The sequence below is a fragment of the Vombatus ursinus genome, unplaced genomic scaffold, assembly GCF_900497805.2.
Source record: "Vombatus ursinus unplaced genomic scaffold, bare-nosed wombat genome assembly UNPS02014773.1, whole genome shotgun sequence".
In the NCBI taxonomy this organism is placed as follows: Eukaryota; Metazoa; Chordata; class Mammalia; order Diprotodontia; family Vombatidae; genus Vombatus; species Vombatus ursinus.
The window spans coordinates 43,487,321-43,501,592 of NW_020954551.1; positions in this window are offsets into that span (position 1 = coordinate 43,487,321).

Consider the following 14,272-nt stretch of genomic DNA (forward strand, 5'->3'; position numbering starts at 1 on the left):
TCAACGTTTCAAGCTTCAGATAACTTAAAACAAAGGTTCTTAACCTGGGGGCCTTAAATTTGTTTCTTTAATATTTTGATAACTGCAGTCCAACACAATTGGTTTCCTCTGTAATCCTATTTATTTTATCTTATGCATTTAAAAACATAATTCTGCAAACCCACTTCAACAGACTATCCAGGGGAAACAATGACACAAAAGAGGGTTAAAGCATGAATTCTGGTGTTTTAGATGTTTAGAGATTAGAAGGAGAAAACCAATGCCTAGGACTAGGCTTTCCCATTTGGGATAGACTTCATTTTTATGCTATTGTTGTTCAGTTGTTTCAGTCACGTCTGACTCTTCGTGATCCCATTTACGGTTTTCTTGGCAAAGATACTGGAGTAGTTTGTCATTTCCTTCTCCAGCTCATTTTACAGATGAGGAAACTGAGGCAAACAGGGTGAAGTGACTTGCCCAGGGTTTCACAGCTAGTAAGTGTCTGAGGCCAGATTTGAACATAGGAAGATGAGTCTTCCTGACCCCAGACCCTGCAATCTATCCACTATGCCATTTACCACCCTTATTTATTTAGGCAGAGGCTAAGCCCAGCTCTCCCACAAGGACCATGGCCACCACACTCCAACCCCTAGCCAATACCTGCTCTTGCAAATAGTCCCAAATATAACTTGTCAAATGTTTAAATAAAATTAAAAAGGAAAAGCACACTGTAGCATCAACTAACCCTGAATTAATAACAAGAGTTGCATGTGTAGAGCACTTGACAAACATAAACATACTTGCTCTTTAGGACCACACTGTGAGGTAGGCAGGGCAGTTATCATAACTCCCATTTTACAGATGAAGAAACTGAGGGCCATACAAGTAAAATAGCCTGCTCACTGTCATGTAAACTAATAAATGGAGAACCCAGGCCTTCTAATTCCAAATCAAGTGGTCTTTCCACTATACTGCATTGTCACTAAATAGTTATATCCAGATGGGCAGCTAGGTGGCACAGTGGATAAAGAGCCAGCCTTGGAGTGAAAAAGATCTGAGTTCAAATTTGACCTCACAAACTGCTAGCTGTGTGACTCTGGGCAAGTCACTTAATCCTGTTTGTCTCAGTTTCCTCATCTGTAAAATGAGCTGGAGAAGAAAATGGCTCACCTCTCCAGTACCTTTGCCATGAAAATCCCAAATTGGGTTAAGAAGAGTCAGACACAACTAAATCAACTGAACAACAACAACAAAAGTTGTATTCAGTCCCACAAGGAAGGTAATGCTAGCCAAATGAAGGGGGGTAAAGGAGTCAGAGGTCATAGCATCAGAGTCATAGATTAGGCCCTCAGAAGTCATCTGTCCAAACCCCTTATTTTAGAGATGAGGAAATCCAGTGAGATTGACTTGCCCACGGTTGTAGGGCAAAGGCAAAAATGGAGGGACCCCCTCCATCTCTTGCCTCCTGCCAGGCCCGCCTATGATAAAGTTAACTTATTTTGGGGGCTTTTCAGCTCCCTTGTCTCCATTCTTGATCACATCCTCCCCAGGTTTCTATGCTAGACCCAGTTCTTTGAAGGGTGTCAAACAATCTGTGCAATGAGTCCTGAAAACATCTTAAAGCTAGGTTCTGGACCTTTCGTGCACCACGGTCCCCTTGGGCAATCTGGCAAAACCTAGAGACCTTTACTTAGAATAATGCTTTTAAATTCATAAAATAAAATACATAGACTTACAAAGGAAACCATTAATATTGAAGATCAATTATCAAATATCTAAAACTAAGTTCACTAGATCTCAGGCTGGTCACTCCTCCTTGCCTTAAAGTATCAGCCTTCCCAGGACATTTGAATTTCTACAGGGGTCTCTAGAACACTAAAAGGAATGAATCTCTAATCCTGGATGAATTTCAAACTCCAGGAAGAAGCAAATGTGAAAGGGGTAAAGAGGAGGGGAATGATGGGGGGTGGATGGACAGGGAGACCTAGCCAACACATCACAAATCATACCAACAAGTATCCATCTGCTCGGCTTATTCAAAGGTCCTGCTTCCTACTCCTTGACCATCATTTACTTCATTCTTTCACATGTGTGTGTGTGTGTGTGTGTGTGTGTGTGTGTGTGTGTGTGTGTATCCAGTACCCAGAAGAGTGTCTGGCATGTGGCTGTTGTTGATATTGATGTTATTCATCCTTCATTTTAGAAGAGGACCAATGACATGATGGGGTGATGTCTTAACTTATGCATGTGGTAGGTGCTTAATAAATATGTGCTAATATCAAATTGAATTAAAATCTCAGTATAACTGGGTTGTCCATCCTGGAGCTGCTGAAGGGTGTGTAGACCTTACAAGCTTATCCCATGAGTTCATAGCACAAGTGAACTAACAGGCTCTTCTTCTCCTCCTCCCTATCAATCATTCCAAGGAAAACAGCTGTTTTCCTATGCTAAGAGATACCAACCCATATTCTCTGCTGAGCTCCATAAGGAGGACTCAGTTGACCTTCTGCAGGGTTTAGGGACTTCTTGTTTGAGTAAATCCCATAGCTCTTTAAGAGCAGATTTGATGATTTTGTAAGCAGCTTCTTCCTGAGTCAGCCCTGAGCCCCAGGGCCCCTTTGTAGGAAACTGTGCCAACCCAGGCCTCTCTATCACATTCAACTCAGAGCCAAACCCCTAATCACTTCTGGTCCACAAAGGGCACTTCTCCCCAGTTCAGACAGAAAGGGAACCGTCATCAGACAGTCCAATCTCTGTGGTCATTTCAGTCCTCTTCAAGGCCTCCTGCCCACTGCTTTAAATTGAAGCAATGCCATGAGGTGTCTGAACAGACCTGAAGCCCCTCCTGGTGATTCTAGAAAACAGTGGTCAGAATCAAAGCAGAGAGTCTGGTCCTGCCAGTTTAGACCGTATCCATCAATCGGGGCCTCCAGGTAGTAAAGACAGCCCATGTTCCCAAGCTCAGTCTTAGATGCGGGCAGAGAAAGCAAGGGCAGGTCATGATGCGAAGGCAGGGGCCTACAAGTCTTCTTGTCTCTTCTTAAGACCTTTGAGGCCAAAGCAAAGCCCTATAGAGCTTCCTTTGCTGAGAATTAGAACAAATTCCGCATGCCACCTAGTGACCGCCCACCCAGTAAAGCTGCCCAAGAGATACAGTGTCTCCCAACAGAGAAGCTGAGCACCTGCAACCTCCCAGGGTGGGGATGGGAGGGGGCAACCCCCACAGACAGTGGACAGTGGGTGCCTTTCTGCATCCGTTAAATGCCCAGGGCCCAGCCCCTGCCCACACCACACAGCAGTGATAGATAGTTTGTGAAACACCCAGAGCTTGCGGTTGACCAAAATTCTGAAATAATTCCATTGAGACCGGAATTCATGCAATGTTCTGTATCCTGATGTGGTAAAGAACTGAGCCCAAGGCCTGGGGGGGCAGGGGAGGCTGCTGAGGGTGGAAAGCATTGTGAAGCTGCTGCCAACCCTCTATGCAGGGGCTCCGGAAGGCCCAGCTGACATGAGCAGAACCATGATAAGCGCCACCCTGACCAGGAGCCCGGTGCCTGGGAGATTAATGTGCAACCTCTTACCCTCCCCAACCCTCATCGCCTGACAAGAGGTAACAGGAGGGAGACTGCATCTGGGAAAAAGGAAAGTCTGAAGAGACCTCAGTTAGAGATACGCTGAGGTGAGGTTTTTGAGGAACAAAAAACAGATTCTTCATGCTCTGATCCTGTTGACTTTCTACCCAACAATCCATACTGACTCCCAGTTCCTGATGCCCCAGAAAAGAAGTAGAGAAGAGGGGGTCAGAAAATGGGATGATGGGAATTGCATGATAAGGACCACTCCAAGCAACTCAGACAACCTTTAGCTTTGCCCCTAAGGTGGGCAGCATCAGGTTCTGTACAGCCCCACTCCATGCCTTCCAACAAATCATCTCCACTACTGCCCAAGGCCAAGGACCCTCAGGAATAGGCAAAAGTAGGTAAGTTATGAGGTTGAGGTCGACTAGGAAGTCACTTCATTCTTTGGCTCACCTCTATTGAAGGTGAAGATTGCAGAGCAGGGAAAACTTAATTGAAATTTACTCAAACCTTTTGAACAAAAATAAATTTTCATTGCTATGTCAGCCCTGGGACTCACTTCCTAGGCCTTGCTTCTTAGTCAAGAGCAATGGAAAGGAAGCTCTGACTCTCTTCAGGTAGTCATTCTCATTTCTAAGGGTTTAAAGTGTCTCTGCTAAGCAGTGTTCTTTTCCTTTAATCATACTTTTCTTTCTCATGCAGAGACTATATACTGGATTTGACAAGAGCTGGGATTTAAAGGATCCCAGGCCTAGACGGAGTAGAGACCTGAGATCCAAGCTGTTTTTCACCTATTGGTTATTAGCAATTTTTTTTTTTTACAATTTAGCAAAATTTTTCCAACCATAGAGCCATCTTTCTTAAAACTTGAAAAGTAAGGGAAGAAACCACTACAAAGAGATGGACATTTCCATCTTCACTTTCTTCTTATCTGTGTATTCCACTCTTCCCACCCCCAGCTTTCTCCTCTATGGCTCCCAGTCCCTACCTCCTGAGCTCTGGACAGCCTTCCATGGGGTAAAGTTCTCCAGGAGAGAAAGCTTATCTATTTCACAGATTCATAAGTATATTTTGAGTTGAGGAACATTGATCTAGCTCATCTTCCTGCTAAATGGTGGGTCTTCCACTATACAATATCAGTCATTCCTCAGTCCATTCATTCACCAAGCATATATTGAATACCTACTGTATACCTAACAATAAATCCAACTAGATGTTATTGGGAGATACCAGAGAAATATAAGACACAATCCTTGCCCTCAAGAAACTTACATTACAGATGAACAGGTAAGATTTATGTCCAAGACACAACTATGGAAGGGGAAAAGTTCATCTAAAATAAAGTACTAGATTGTGCAACACAGGAAGAAGGCAAGTATGTTCTGGAGGAAAAGGCACTGGAGTGGGGATCCGGAGACACGGGTTCTGGTCCCGGTTCTACCACTAACTAGCTTATGACCTTGGGCCAATCATTTTATCTCCCTGGACCTCTGTTTCATCATCTGTAAAGTGAAGAGATTGGACTAAATGGTTTCCAAGGTCCCTTCTGGTTCTGATAATCAGTGATTCTGTGACTATGGCTATTCAGTGTTTTAGGAAGGGATAAGAAATAGGGCTTCACAGAGATCAAATTGAGGAAAGCTTTATGGAGAAGATGGGATTTGAGCTGGGCCCTCAAGAATGAAGAGGATTTGGCTTGGAAGAAAGGACAGAGAAGGGCATTTTAGGTAAGGGCAACAGTATAAGCAAAGGTAACATTTTTTTTTCGGTTGTGTCTGACTCTTTGTGACCCCATTTGAAGTTTTCTTGGCAGAAATACTGGAGTGGTTTGCCATTTCCCTCTCCAGCTTTTTTTTTTTTTACAGATGAGGAAACTGAGACAAACAGGGTAAAGTGATTTGCCCAGGGTCACACAGCAAGCAAGTATCTGAGTTCAGATTTGAACTCAAGAAGATGAGTCTTCCTGACTCCAGGCCTGGTGCTCTATCCACTGCAGCACCTAGCTGCCCCATTAGCAAAAGTTCGGGAGTGATAATCAACATTAATGAAATACATGGAGGACAAACAGGCTGGAAGGTACGAGTTAGAGCATATATGTATATCACATATATGGAGGTGTCTGTCCTTGAATATGTCGGTTCATCACATGGATTTCTACTAAAGGGACTCTCCCTTATTCAGCAACTCGTTCCAATCCTTAATAATTCTCACCCTGCCAAAATCAGAATAACCCAAGCATAGTGAGGAAGGAATTTACATAATTATTTATTTAATCTGTGTAACTGTCTATTCCTCCAGTAAAATAGAAGCTCCTTGAGGTCAGGGACTGTTTATTTTGGCTCTGTACATCCTTGCATAGCATCTCTGACATTTACTGAGCAATGACCCAGGACAAAGCACTCAACCTCTCTGTAAAAATGGAAATAATATATCCAGCCTCAGACACTTGACAATTACTAGCTGTGTGACCCTGGGCAAGCCACTTAACCCTGATTGCCTCACCAAAAAAAAGCAAAAAAAAAAAAAATAGGAATAATAACATCTTTAGCACCTACCTCATAGGGTTGCTCCGAGGCTCTGAGATAATTGATGTAAAATTCTTTGCAAATAATCGTATTTTAAAACTTTGTATTTATTTATCTGGGTACATGTTGCCTTCTTCTCCCTTAACCGACCTGCCCAATCCAGGAAAATAAAAACTCCCCGAAGGTAACAGTGTGTCTCTTTTGTTTTTGCAGCCCACCCCTAGAATAATGCCTGCAACATAGTAGGCGTATTGAAACCTTGCTTATTGAAATACAGTTGCATTGAAGGAGGTGAGATTTGATCTATCGTTTCTCACCACAGCTGTCAGTTTTTAGGGGAAGGGGATGCTAGTAACTTAGGGATATGAAGGCTCATTTGCTCTGCTGATCCTCATTCTGGTGACTGATTCAAAAGTGTCTTGCACACAGCAGGAATCCAATAATGATTTGTTAGACTTGTTAGAGACTAATATTTCCTGCTGACCCTTCTATAGTATTTATTCTGTAAATCACTTTAGTCCGCTGTTTTGTATGGTGGTGTTATTTAACTCATTTCCTTTTTTTCCCACAGAAAAATTTACCTTATTAAATTATTAAATTATCTTATTAAAATTATCTTCTCAACTAGACTACAGCTTCCTTGATAATAGGGACATTATATTACAGGATATATATGTGCATGTATGTATGTATGTATATGTGTGTATATGTGTATGTATGTATGTATATGTGTGTATATACAAGCATAAATATATACACACATACATCTATGTACATATATATATATATTTCCTATCCTACAGCTATGTAGCACAATGCCACATAATTAATATATAATTGATATTTCATATTGAATAAATGGTAACCTATTGCTTCCACATTACTTTGTTTATAATGTTTTGTTTTTGTGATAGAATCTATATCCCACGGCATAGCAATAACTCAGGTTTCATATAAATACCCTACAAAGACATCTGGCTCCCTCCTGAGTTCCTTCTGGTTGGATTTGTCCCTCCAGTGGTGTCAGACTCAAATAGAAACTGATCTCTGTTGGGCACATATTGACTTAGAAAACCATAATTTAACATTATCTATGTTGTATTGTATTTTTATTTATTAAACATTTTCCAATTACATTTTAATCTGATTTGAGCCAAACTAAGGAATTTTCCAGCCATACCTTAAAGGAGCAATGAGGTTTATACCTCTGCTTTAGACAAGCAACCATCCTCAACCAAACTACCTGTCTTGATTCTGTCCCTGAGTAGAATCCCCAGGAGCAATAATGTACCTATGTTAAGAGATCCCTGGTCAACTTCTATTGTACCTCTCCTCCAACCATGCTACTTCCTATCCCACCCGTAAACTCCTTAATTGACTGAAATGATTTAAGATGGACAACTCAGATGGAATTTCCCCTGTTGTTTCTCCTCAGCCCAATTTATGACTACTATTGCCTTCTCAGACTCTTTTCTCTCATTTAGCCCTAGCATTCCCTATCCTTGGTGCCTGGCACATAGTAGGTGCTTGGTAAATGTTTGTTGATTGATCGGTGTTGCTTCTAACTCACAGAAACCAGAAATGGGCAGAGGGGCTTAGGGCTAAGAGTTGCAGACTGAGATATCTTGGCTTTACTGTTAATTTTTAACATGACTTTGAGCAAGTCCTTAATGCATTAACACTTCTCAATAAGGGATAATGATTCTCCTGATGCTTCCGATGGAGGAAACAGTAGCAAGACAGGGGACCTGGGACATTTCCTGACCACTGTTGGCCTGGCTGGGTTAGGAAAGGTTCTGGTCCTCATTGTTTCATCCAAAGCAGCAATCAACCCCCTTCCACGAAGCATCTTTTCATTTTAATTGGGCCCCAGTCTCTGGATTTCATAAGGTTAGAGGGCCATCTAGTGGTCACAAGGGCAAAGAATCTCCTGTGTCCACCCGACAGAACCAAGGCTGTACAGAGAGGCCGCCCACACACAAGTCCAGAGCTTCTGGCTCCTAGTACCCTCGCTTTTTTTTATTGATTTTGACCTTTGTCCTCAAAAGTAATGGTATCCCAGGGGGATATCCCAGGAAGCACAGAGAACAGAGCTCCTCCAAGGACAAGGCTTCTCCAATTATCCCATCTCCCTTTACCCTAGGCTTGGCCCTGTTATGAAGAAGGGGATAAAACTGTCCTAGAGATGGTAAGGTCCTGGATAGTGGTGTATCAGGTTGGGGAGGCGGACACAGGTTTCAGTCATTCTCTGTCCTCCTGTTTTCCTGGGTGAGAACATTCCAAAGCTCCTAGCACAGGGCTATGAATACAGGCAACATTCAATATGACCTGGATGAATGATCAGTCCCAACCAAATACATTTTATTCTTCTGCTCATTCATTCACTTATCTATTACAGCCGTTGCTGAACACTAACTGGGTTGTCAAGCCTTGTACTAAGTGATGTGGGAAATATAGTTGAGTTTGCATGAGACAATTGCAAGCAAAGTCCTGATATCATGGAGAGGTCTTAGGGAGGCTTCTCAAAGAAGGCAAGGCTTGATCTGAGTTTTGAAGGAGCTCCGATCTGGATTGACTGAGAGGCAGAAATGCATTCCAGAGAAAAGAAGGCATCATGAGCAACAGCTATAAACAACCTGTATACAGGGGGCAGCTAGGTGGCACAGTGGATAGAGTACTGGCCCTAAAGTCAGGACGACCTGAGTTCAAATCCGGCCTCAGACCAAACACTTGACACTTACTAGCTGTGTGACTCTGGGCAAGCCACTTAACCCCAATTGCCTTAAAAAAGAAAAAAAGAAAAAAGAAAACAACAACAACCTGTATACAGTCATTAAAAGTCTTTTGGTAGCTCAGTGATTATGGTGCCAGGCCAGGAGTCAGGAAGACTCAAGTTCTTGAGTTCAAATCTGGCCTCAGACACTTACTAGCTGTGTGACCCTAGGCAAGCCATTTAACCCTGTTTGCCTCAGTTTCCTCATCTGTAAAATAAGCTGGAGAAGGAAATGTCAAAATTACTCCAGTATCTCTGCCAAGAAAACTCCAAACGGGGTCATGAAGAGTTGGACATTGGACACAACATAGTCATTATAGGATTTGGTAGGTAGGGAGGTGGTAGTGAAATTATTGGGAGAGTTTTGAATGCAAGACTACGGTGTTTAGAATTGATCCAATATATGTTTAGGGAGCATAGGGAACAACATCGTGAAAACTATATTTTGGGGATAGTATTCTAGACATAGACATAGACACAGAATGATACCAGCTAAGAATCTGTTACTGTAATCTATGCACATTGGAGTGACAGCCAGGATGATAATGATAGGAAGAGAGATTTTAAAAAAAACCAATAATTTGAAATATTTCTGAAGAAAAAGCAACAAGACTTTGTAATTGATGGATGACAGGGAACAAAGAAGAGGAGATTCTTAAATGACTCTAAGTTTGGAACCTTCAGTGACCAAAATATTATTGAGGGCAATGGACACGTTAGAAAGGATAGTCTCTGGAAACGAAGGTGATGGAATTTCATTTTCTCTAGACTACACTGACTCTTGCCCACACACACACACACACACACACACACACACACACACACACACACACCCCATCCTGCCATGGAAGACAGCAATATTGACACCAGAAAGCCACATGTTGGGGCCACTCGGGACCTTTGCTTGAAGTGAAAGATTTCCCCCAAACTCTTGGGAGTTCATCACTGAGTTATGATAACTACTGCTGCCGCTGTTGCTTCTGTACTGGGTGCCCAATCTCTTCACGAACCACCACCTCACTTAGGGAGCCTCCACCGCTCCATCAGGAAAATATTGCCATTGGAGGCAACACTGATGCCCAAAGCCTAGAACCACAAGCTTACCCAGGCCCCCATGATGGCCTAAAGTCCAAAATGGCGCCCAGGCCTTACTAAGTGGCTGAGTCAGGAAGAGGGGGCAGCTTCAAGGGTACTAAAAAATAGATCCGAGGAGGTAGTGGGGGCATTCTGGCTCCTAAGCTAGAGGCTTCATACAGCCTCTCTGTCATCAAACCCCAGAGCCCTCTTCCCTTAGCCATGGGGAGCTTCCTGTCTCAGCCATCGGCCCCCCAACCGCTGGCAGCACTAGGTTTCCGGCAGGGCTTCGGCCCAGGGCCCCCTGCACTATCAGCTCCGCACCAGATGCCCCGCCAGGATACTGTGGTAAAACTGTGACGGGCACACTCGGAAATTTGGGGTTTTCTCTCATGTCAGCCTCAAAGACAAATTAGAGAGGAAAAAGTGACTCTGTAGCACTTCTCGTTATTCAATTTTGTTTTTCCCTTGATTCGTGTTGGGGGGGTGGGGTTAAGGGATTCATGGCATGCCCTTCCCCCACCTTTGTTCAGGCCTGGTCCATAGGGTCAGAGCCATAGGGTCAGGCTCCCCAATGATCTGGCCATGGAGGAAATCATGATTTGTTACATCACCCCCTAGTGGCAAGTCAAAGTACATTGTACCCTCCAGGCACTCTAAATTCCATCCCTAGGACATTGCAGTGAGTAAAACCAGTAGACTCAGTCCTCCACAAGAGAGATGTGAGAGGGAGAATGGGTTTCATTAGGTCTGGGGATGGCACACTGATAAGCCAGGAAAGGGCAAGCAGATAAATGCAAAGTCAAGCAAACTCTACCCTCCTTTGGGTTGGAGCCCTGCCAACCACATAACAGAACTTCATTTACTGTCTAAGCCAAAACCTAATCCTACAAAGTTTCCAGGACACCCATTCTAGCCCACCAATGATCCCTCACTCCCCAACCAGACACTTCTCATCATTCAAATTACAGTATTTCTCCAACCTGAGATGCCACACAGACCAGCCTGGATATTCCCAATGTGTGTTAACTCATCAGTCTTCTCACAACCTAAAGTTGTATCACTTGGAAGGGGATGAAAAGAGACTTCACTCTCTGTGGGTCTAAGGGGAGGGTTTTCCTAGGCACTGTTCAGGACAGTTTCTAGACCCTAGGCAGATTTGGGGACAGGGCAGAGAACCTCCAGTGGCATTGGTTGGATGAAGAAAGGACTCCCTGAAAAAGGAGTCATTTGGGAAGTTAAATTTTTTATTTCAGGTCTGATCCCAGAGGGCACTACTCATCACTAAAGGGTCAACGAATCTCGGATTTTTACTCTAATAGTGGAAAAGATGTGAAGATAGACATGTTGTCTGGTCTAAGCCCAGATAAGAATCGTAAAATTTCAGAGCTGGAAGGGACCTTTAAAAGTCTAGACTAGCTCCCTCTTCTTACATAAGAAGTAACTGCTTTGGGGCAAACAGTGGATGTCTGTGGGTCACTTCCAATCAAATTTTTAAAATGACTGAGTCCCTACCATGTGCAAGACTCTTAGGCTCCACCTGGAGCACTGTCCCGTCTACCCGGAGCAGAAGATGGACACTTGCAAAGAAGGGGGCAGGTTAGGCCGGGGCGGGGCAGGGAGGGGCAGGGCGGGACACCCACCCCCGGTCCAGGGGAGACCCCGCCCGTTCCGGGCAGCGCAAGACGCAGTGTCCTGCTGGGATGCTGCATGCGCTTGAAGTGCCCAGCTGCCCCTGGATGACATCCTCGCAGCCCGGAGGGGCAGATGAGGCCGCAAGGTGCGCTCGGACGCAGCCCGCAGCGGGCGCTGAGCGGAGCCTCCCACCTGGACAGAGAACCAGGAAGGATGCGACGGCAGTCACGGACCGGTAAGCCGGACGGCGCATGCGTCCTTCTGTCTCCGGGGCGGCGGTCGCCCTCGGAGCCTGCGCAGTCGGTCTGGTCTCCGGCAGCACAGTACGAGGCGCTCCCCGCTCCCGGGGGCCAAGCGGACGCTTCGGGTGACTTCTGCTCTCTACCGTCCCTTGGTGCGCAGCGCAACGGCCGCAGAGGGCGGCCCCTGACCCGCGGGGAGTTCCCGGAGCAAAGGGGCCAAGGCCAAGGCTATGGGAAAATGCAGCTTAGGAAACCCGCTGAATCAGTGCTCAGCCCTGGAAGCCGTGGAGGAGCTCCAACCCTGCTGGAGGCGGGCCGGGGGAGAGAAGAATCTTGATTCTGGTCACCCCCTTCCCTAAGGAAGAGGGTGCGAAATTATGGGGGGCTTGGGGGCCGGGGGAATATAAAAAGGGCTTAAAGAAGACCTCGCGGGGGCAGGGAGGGGTGGCATTCCAAGTCAGGCTCTTCCCTTAGGTGTAGGACTAATAAAGAATAAAGATTTTAGTTTGGCGGTAGAGAGGTGTGGTGTGTAGTTGACATTCAAACAGACATTGAGGACCAGGTCCTGCGGAATACAAAGGCAAAAAGAAACGCTCCTGAAGGGACATTTACTAGGTTATGAATATGTGTAGAAATTAATTTAAATTAAAAACATTGGGCTGGCAGTTAGTGGACCTGGGTTCGGGTACCCTTTATTGTTTGTTCATCCTTCTCCAAGAGGACGAGTGACAAGGAGGGTGAGGTAATGACTTACAAGTGAATTGGATTTAAGTGAGGCTGAGCTGTGCCAAGTCACCAGCCTCACTGTCTCCTCCAGAGTCATCAGAGTCCAATGGAAGACACAGGTCAGGACCACTGGAGATGGCCCCGGGGGCAGTGGGAGACCTTGGCATTTTTAAGCTAAGGTCTTTCCCAGGTCTCAGTTTGTCTGAGGCAAGATAACCTGGTCTGCCTTCATAAAAGAATTAGTCTGGGAGGGGAAGACCCTCAGAGTTTTTGGCCAGAACAGAAACAATTCAAAGAAAGATTTGGTTGCTCCTGGGTTGCAGCAGCAAGACAGATGGTAATGCAGCTTCCTTCATGTCATTTCCATTGATAAAATTTTCTTATTTCTGACAAGGAGCCATCTGTCAGTGCCAAGACTGTGGGGATAAGAACTTTCTTTTCTGGGTCTTCAGTAAGTCAACAAACATTTATTAAGCACCTACTATGTGCCAGGCACCATGCTAAGCACTGGGGATACAAAGTAAGCACTGGGGATACAAAGAAGGGCAAAAACAGTCCCTGTTGTCAAAAAGCTCACAGTATAATGGGGAGACAGCATGCAAACAACTATGTACAAATAGGATCTATACAAGGTGTGCTACAGATAATCTCAGGATCATAGAATTTAATAGGATCTATGTTTTATATATACATATATATAGTGTATATTGGAGATAAGCTCAAAGGTAAGGCCCTAAGATTAAGGAGGACTGGGAAAGATTAAGGAGAACCTTCTGCAGAAGGTATCTAATTAAGACTTGAAGGAAGCCAGGAGGCAAAGATAAGGAGGGAGACATTCTAGGCATGAGAGACTGCCAGGGAAAATGCCCAGAATCTAGAGATGAAGAAATTATGGGATGACAGCAGAAACAATCAACAAGAGTTTTTTGAGGATGGGGGAGACACAGGCATGTCTGTAGGGATATGATCACTTGTGCATGTTTCTCCCAAGACAGGAGAAAAGAAGAAAGTAGGAGAAGGTAGCTGAGTGTGGCGAGATGAGGCAGGGAGCGAAGGAAGCTCTCAGTGAATGACCTCCATTTTTTAGGTGAAATATGAAGAAAGGTTCTCAGCTGAAAGGGTGCGGGGAGGAGGAGCCATGAAGGGTTTGAAGAGGGATGAGGAGGTTTGGAAAAACCACTGCACTGAGTAGGACAGTGAGTCAATTAGGTGCTTTCTCACAGTGACGGCCAGTCAAAATTACGTAACCTGAGTGGACCTGGTTAGTCCAGTTTGATGATTTTCTCCATCTTCGTTTGTAGCATGTGGATAGGAACAAAGGTAGCAGAAGAGGAATAATACAAGGAGGCGGCTTGGCAGGACAAAGGGCAGAGGCCTTGAGAGGATAGTATAAGGTTGACCTAGTTAACCAAGGGGTCACTGGGGAAGGGGGCAGTGGCCAGTGCAACCTGGGAGAACACTGAGGGGTGGAGGGATTAGCGATTGCAGTGAGGCTGAAGAGCAGGTTTTGAAGCTGCAAAGCAGGAGGTGGAATGACAACAGACTGGTCACAGAGGAATTTCAAAGGGCATGAACACATTCACGGTGCATTTGTGGATGATAAACTCAATCCTGAATGAGCCTCCACCTCAGCAAGGGACAGCCTAGAAGGGGCAATACTCCAGCTCCCTCGCTACGACCAGTGATGTGGAGGAGAGGAGGGGAAGATTTAGGAAAGGGTGGCCGGGGAACCTGTGT